Raw genomic sequence first — 7,614 nt, forward strand, 5'->3', positions numbered from 1 at the left:
AGGAATATTAAAGAATTATAGTATAGATGCACAGCAAACAGACGTTAACATCTCAAGTGACATTTTACCATAGACAATTTTTTTTGAGTGAATACTGACAAATATTTACACTATAGCTATCAAACTACATCTGTCGTTTTTTTTTTGACGATGGCCATGGTTAGGAAAAGAAGAAGAACTACATCTGTCATCGAGAAAATAAAGAATTCAAACTATATAACTATAATATAGTTATAGTGAAGCTATATATCCCTTAACTCCTTAAAATGCATTGTCCGTTTTGTAAAAAGTGGATGGAACGGCAGAAAAAAAATAATAACTGTCCAGATTGTATTAAATTATTATTAAGATGCGACGAATGCTACAACATAATCGCTGTTACCTTCAGATTTTGTACCAAGTGTGGTAAGAATGTAGAACGAATAATACGCGTGAACAGGGCAAAAGTACAAAAAATATATTAAAGCAAAAGCTGCTATCTAAACCAAAACACGTTCCTACAATGCCATCTTCATCATCTGAGGAGACATTCTGTGAATTAAATTTATCTGCCGAAGACATACAGGACAATCAAGTTATTGAAGACAGCCAGCAGCTCAACATTGATAATGTTCTGATCGAATCAGATTTGTCCGAGTCGCCTAGTACTTCCACCATATTATCATGTCCTGGCAAGCCAAGTGGTTCCCAAGTGGATGGAAATAAAGAGTTACTAATACACGTTGACAGTAAGGATCCAAATGCACATATTATATACATATTAAGTAATTTATTTATATTTATACACTTCATATACAAAAATTTTAAATTTTCTTGGATGTGCTCGTTTCTGGACTGTGAACATGATAAACAAATCTTTGCTTAAATTAAATACAACACAGTTATGATCATATACAGTTAATTAATATAGTGCTTTCTGGTAGACAATATTTTTAGTTTTTTTTTCGGTGCTTAATAAATAAGGATGTTGGTTTTCCGACACGCGAACACGCAACGTATAATTGTCCATGTGCGAAACAGGGAAACTCTAAGTTTATTCCGCAAACTTGCAACGATTGGCCTTGCGATTTATTTATGGTCATCGCAAACGCCAGACGCACGGGAAATTGCAACCTCTTAAAATCAAATGGCAAATCCGTTGGAATCATAGGTATTCGTGGGATTAAGACATCCTCTCCTTTGTATTTTCCTTTGATTATTTTAGCTTCGATGATGTTATTCATGAGTTTCTACACAACCAATCTCGTTCCATTGCAAAGTCGAGGTTGATTAATATTACGCAGCATGATGACAACTGACCCTACTTTTAATTTCAAATTATATGGTGGTAGTCCAGGCAAGTGCAATGAATTTAAAAATTCTGTAGTATGTGGTCAATGTGGTCACAGGTGGACGTGCCGCTCTATCCACAGCGTTGTTTGGGTTGAAATACACTCGTTGTCCATTTTCTAAATGAACTGCCAAATGCAATACAGTGGGATGTCTTTCATGAATTTCAAACGAAAATATGCGCCAAATAGCCTCATTGCTGCTTACATAGCGACCCATCTGATAGTGAGACACTTCATCATTTGTGTTTGTTACTGCGAACATGGCCATGTTCCTTTGTTCTACCTTTGTTAACATATTTACATATGTACTTTATGGATTTCACAGAGTTACACGTTGATGTGAGCCTCAAAAGCTTTGGACAATATGGGCGAGAACGGCACAATCCAACGATTGTCTACATGAAAATCTTGTCCTTTTATCTTGACATCTACAGATCGTCCAACCGTCCTCAACTGATCGCCGACGATACAATGGGTAACCATCGATTCCCGAGATGGTTTCAGCAAGCAAGTTTCTCGGGTACCGTTTGGAGCACTTGCCGTCGATCAAAAAAGGGGAGCTGTTGTTGAAAACTCCGCAAGGTCCATGTATCATGTGTTTAGTTACTATCGTATGCAACTTGGCCATACACACGATGCTTTGTAATGAAATTCATTTAAGATTTTAATTTTTGCTTGCAAACACTGTCTGTGATGTCATGCCTATCAAGTGGTGTTTGGTTGTGTAGCAGTTCTTTTTTTATTTCAATCCATTGTGGGTTACAGGTGAATGTAATAAACAGGTCTGGACGGCCATACTTTCGAACATAAGACATCGCATCTTGAGCGTACTCGTGCATGTGGCGCGGGCTTCCGATGTAAGTGGCCGGTAAAATTGTCATTCTTTCCTACATTATTTACATTGCCGTCAGCATTGATTGCATCGCGAAGATGAATGTACTCTTCAGATCGAAGCTGCTGTTGATTAAGACGGATGTATGTCAATCTTTCAGTCTCAATTTTGACGTACATGTCCACTGCATACTGATGAAAGAGCCGTTGACACATCAAAATGTGATTTACTTCACCCTCACGGATCATGAGTCTGTATGCAATAATTCATGGCACTGACTTTTTGTGTGTATCAGCACCTGGAAGTACATATGATAAAAAAATACATTTATAAATTGAACATATAAAATATTTTATTTTGTATAATCTAATTACCTGTTGTTGGATTAACCATTTTGATATTAAAATGGTACCCATCTTCTCCTGCCAGAAAATTAATGGGTATTGTAAAGCATCATAAGCTCTATGCGTTTCATATACACGTTTCAATTCATTGTTCCGGCGATGAAGTACAATATCTCTTGAAAAGCAAATTCTCTCCAACAACGACAATAGCCACTTCATTTATTGTCGGTGAATTAAACCTCCTTGCATGCTCTCCATCAGGTGTTTTGTCGGCTCTTATTACAATATTATGGCTGTCTGATGGCATCTGATCCAGTGCCATTTTGAACATCTTCACTAATTCATTATTCTCGTGAAGAAATGTTTGCAGGTGTTGGACAACGATTCGCTTGACGGTTGGATTATGACCACAACGTGTATCAACTTCCACATCTTGATTGCCCATAAAATAAATTTGCAAAAATTTATGATCTGCATCTGGCACTGGCAGCATTGCCCCCAGTAGGTGATGAATTTGTCCTTGGATCTGTAATTGTTTAAGAACTGGTTAAATTAATTGTGATACAAATACAAATTAGAATTTCACTAAAACAATTATGGTATTCTACCTTAAAGTAGGCATGAACCCGTCTTGTACTATATGCGTTGCACCAAACGATGTCATTTGGAAGCAATTATTATATTTTTGGATGTTGGCCAAGAAGTGCTTAGACTCACTTTCCATCCCATTAACTAATAGGTGTAACGGTTCAGGTGGTGGAACCAATTGAGGCAATTGTACATTGCCACCAGCACAACATAATCCTGCAGGTTCACTACTGTGCTTTAATGCTTTACAATGTTGACAAATGATTGACATTTCTCCAATCGTCACAGATTTGTCGGCACTATAATCAAATTCCGGATCGTAGGAAAATGCTCCTCGTTCGAGGTTTACAGGAACATCGCGTCTGCGGAATCGATTAAATTCGTTATCCCGTGCTCTCTGCTGTTGTGATCGATATTGCACGAACTCGTTCCATTCTCCCCCTATCCACTTGATAGTTATTTGCTCTTGAACGTAATTCTCCATACTTGTACGACTGTTATCATTATCAGCATCTCGCTGGTCATTCGTGTGCGGTTGGAGCGTAAAGTAGCTCGTTGCACATTTACACGACTTCGACGACCTATGTCAGGTCGTTTTCTTTTCCTCGGCATTGTAAGCAGCGAGAAGAAAATCACTTTTAGCAGTATTTCAATATTTCTCCAATTAAATGTTTCTTATATTTAACATGAGATGACAAAACCAAGGATCTTAAAGTAGGAGCGCAGCAACAAGTCTCTAAATTTATGGACAAAACAATGTAACGTTCGGATACACGTGCTTTTTACATGAGATGACAAAACAATGGAACGTTCGACAGGATAGAATTTATAGAATACTAACTGTTATTTATGACCATTGCCAAATCTGTATGTGGGCATTTGCTATCATGATATATTCATTTGCGCAAATGCGTAGAGTAGGTAGGTTCGAGATGATGTAGCGTACACTTTAAGCTCTTGAAAAATTTATTTTATCATTTGCGAAATGCCGTCGGGTAGGTAGCTGATGTAGGGCACGTTTTGAGCTCTTGAACTCCTTAAATCTTTTGTGTGGAACATATAAAAAGGATAAATATCCTTTTGTTTACAAATGTATTTTTGGAAAAAATAAGATAATAACAAAGGATAAAGATCCTTTTTTTACAAATGTATTTCTGGGAAAAATAAGAATTTATATTTTTGGACTACTATATAATAATTGTGGCATAACTTTTATATACCAATTAAAATAATAAATTTAAATTGAGAAATGATGTTTTGATTTATGCTTGTATAAGTTTATTAAATTTAAGACTTCCCAACCCAGTTTGCATAATATTTCTATAAATTAACAATATTATACTAAATATTAAATGTTATTTTGAAAATGTACTTTATTTTTATAATATAACACAACCGTCTTAACTCGCTCTTCTAATTTTCATATTACCGAAATTAAAATGCCGTCGGCATATGTGGAAATGGAATATGTCCTCTTCGCAATTTTCATATAAATGAAAACTGCGCTGTTAAACTGCGGAAGAGACAGCTTCTAGCTTACCATATATGGCAAACTATGTAGTATTCTATATCTAGTAAGCAATGAGCAATGTGAAGTCTGCATAGGCAGAGATGCCCCGTTATTATAATAAAAGTATTTTTGAGAGTTTGTAACACTGTAAGGTTGGCACCATCAAACATGTCAACACATTAATTATATTTATATATTTTGAATATGTTATGAGCAAAGTTGATATTATGTTGCCGATTCAAAAGTCTTGTTTTAATGCGTTCTTCAATTCGAGTGGAACTGAGAGTACAAATACCGTCAAATGTTTGACAGCAAGTAAGTGGTCAACTTTTATATGGGAAAATGGAATTGTCGTTTTACTCTATCTTACTCGTAATTTTTCCTTATTTGCTCACCGTTTAGACCTACCCTGGACTACGACAAACATTTTAAACCCAAAGTCAGCTCAATCGGCCCAGCCGTTCTCGAGTTTTAATCAGACTAACAAACAACAATTCATTTTTATTTATATAGATAGAAGATATTATGACTTTTAAGACATTGCCATAATTCTTTGTTATTATTATTAGTATACCGGCTTAAGACACTTATGGCCCTGACAGATGAGCAAAATTAATGCGTCTTAAGCAACGCTAATGCGCATTGAAATTTTATGGTGACAGACGGCAGACTTGTGCATTTAGACATACCTGATAGTGAAATCTGTTTATTTATTAAAAAAAAACGTGAAATAAAAATGAATAAGATAAATTATTAATAGAAATTTTTGTATTTTTGGAAAATCAATATAAATTTAACGAAAAAATTCGTTTATTATTAACTACCTTAAAAGATAATAGAGTTAAATTAAAAGCAATAATTGATCGTATTGCGGAAAAAGTTTGCGAAAAAGTTAAGAAGACTGGAAAATGGATAGCAAACTGTGCGTAGTTTATTTTCTGCCATCTAAAAATATTAAAATTTGTTTTTGTTAATATATCTGCACATAATTATTTAGCAATATAAAACTGCTTACCTCGGATGCTGTAAATGCAAAGGAGGCGGCAGACTTCAAGCGACATCTGTCAAAGAATAGCAAAAATCGGCCATTTTTGAGCAGTGTTGCCTACTCAAATTTGGAAAATTCAGCTAAATGCACGGAATTCTTGTGCATTACAAACTTGCATTAACATGGGTCAAATGCGCAAGTAAATGTAAATTAAGCCCGCTAATGCAAATTAGCGCTGTCGTCTGTCAGGGCTATTATTGGTACACCTAAATCCGGTAGTGTACACAACATTATGTACATTAAACATGCCAATCGAATTCCTACATGGTGTTTCACATGATTCTTTAGCTTGCGAGGCCTCTTAATTTAGTTTGCCTGGAAGAGGAGTACTAATTGGATTACAATCTTCCATATTAAATTTTTTAACGATATTTTTCATATATGCAGATTGACTGAGATCATATTTTCTATAAATTTTTATACCAATGGAATATTGTATTTCACATAAGTCAGTCATTTCGAACGTATTTTAAAGATAAGCTTTAAATTTACACATTCTTTCATAATTATTGGTGGCAATTACTACATCGTCAACATATGATAGTATACATATACATATTTATATACATATCTTTTTTATCTAAAATATATCTACACCGGTCTACTTCTAGATTCTAAATTCCAAATTTTTTTAGTGCACTTACGAATACCTCAAACCAGCATCTTGCAACTTGCTTAAGAACATAAATGGTTTAAACCTTTTAGAATCTTCATATAAATTTCATATTTTAATGTACCATTTAAAAATGCTGTTTTGACATCCATATGATGGATCAGTAAATTATATTGATTCGAAAATGCTAAAAGAAATCTTAAACTAGAAATTCGTACAACTGGTGCCAAGGTCTCTGTCGGGGTGATCGACGTTGCGTTTGCCGGTGTGCCAATTAAAATAAAAATTATTAGAATTTGAGTAACAATTCAGATGTATGTAAGTATGTATATTTGAGTGCGTGTAATATATGTACATATGTACATGTATGGGCGGGTTAGTATATACAATTATGCTTATACAATTAAGGGTTATTTGTGTATATACATATATATATAATTTAAATATAAATATAATTATGAATTTTAAATAAAACCTGATGAGGTTATTTATTCCCGCGTTGATATGCTGATACTGCTGCTGTTGTTGTTGTTGTTGCTGCTAATGCTGGTTGATTTTGGAGCCTGTATGTCCGTCCGCTGTGGAATCTCTTTTTATTGTGTCTTTCTGTTTGTTGGGTACTTCGTTGTTATGTTGGCGCTGTTGGGTGTTTTTTGCATTGTCCTCTAATTCGTATTTAGACGAGTTAGGAGGACAATGCAGGATTGAGATTTTTATATCTATTTTGATAGGGGTTTATGCGTATTATTATAAACGAGCTGGAGGTATACTTTGGGTTTAAATCGCACAAGCACCGGTTAAAGTCCAACCAAGTGCGGTGTTTTGTACGATTACGGTGCTGTTATCGGGGTTGAACAATCCGGGTTTCATTAATCTTGGGAAGACGTCTGCTCCCAGTTCCAACATGATCTTGTCGTTCTTCCAAAATGTAGGGTCGGCTAGGACTAAGTGGTCGAACTTCGTAATGTTTTCGCCACTTAAGTCAGGATTGTAGGGTCAGGTCAGTAAGCCATGCGTCAAAAGGCTGTTAACTTCGACATGCCAGTCGGAATCAGTTAATGATCCGATTACGAGTTTGCATATAGTACGATGCGAGTCGAGGTAAGTTTTTGGTAACCTCAGTCTCTGAACCAGTTTTGACGTAATAATAGTCACCCTTCGGGTCGGGTTGATTATGGCTCGTATTTTGTTCCATTTGCCATTGTGTTTGACTTTGATCATGACAGTTGGTATGAGGGTCGGCTTGGCCAGTAACGTGGGTATATCCTATTGTCTATGTAATCGTTCTTCGCTTTTTGCTGTTTTCTTTGGCTCTTTGCAGAACAATCTGGGGTGTCCATGTAGGGTG

The sequence above is a fragment of the Bactrocera tryoni genome, unplaced genomic scaffold, assembly GCF_016617805.1.
Source record: "Bactrocera tryoni isolate S06 unplaced genomic scaffold, CSIRO_BtryS06_freeze2 scaffold_227, whole genome shotgun sequence".
Lineage (NCBI taxonomy): Eukaryota > Metazoa > Arthropoda > Insecta > Diptera > Tephritidae > Bactrocera > Bactrocera tryoni.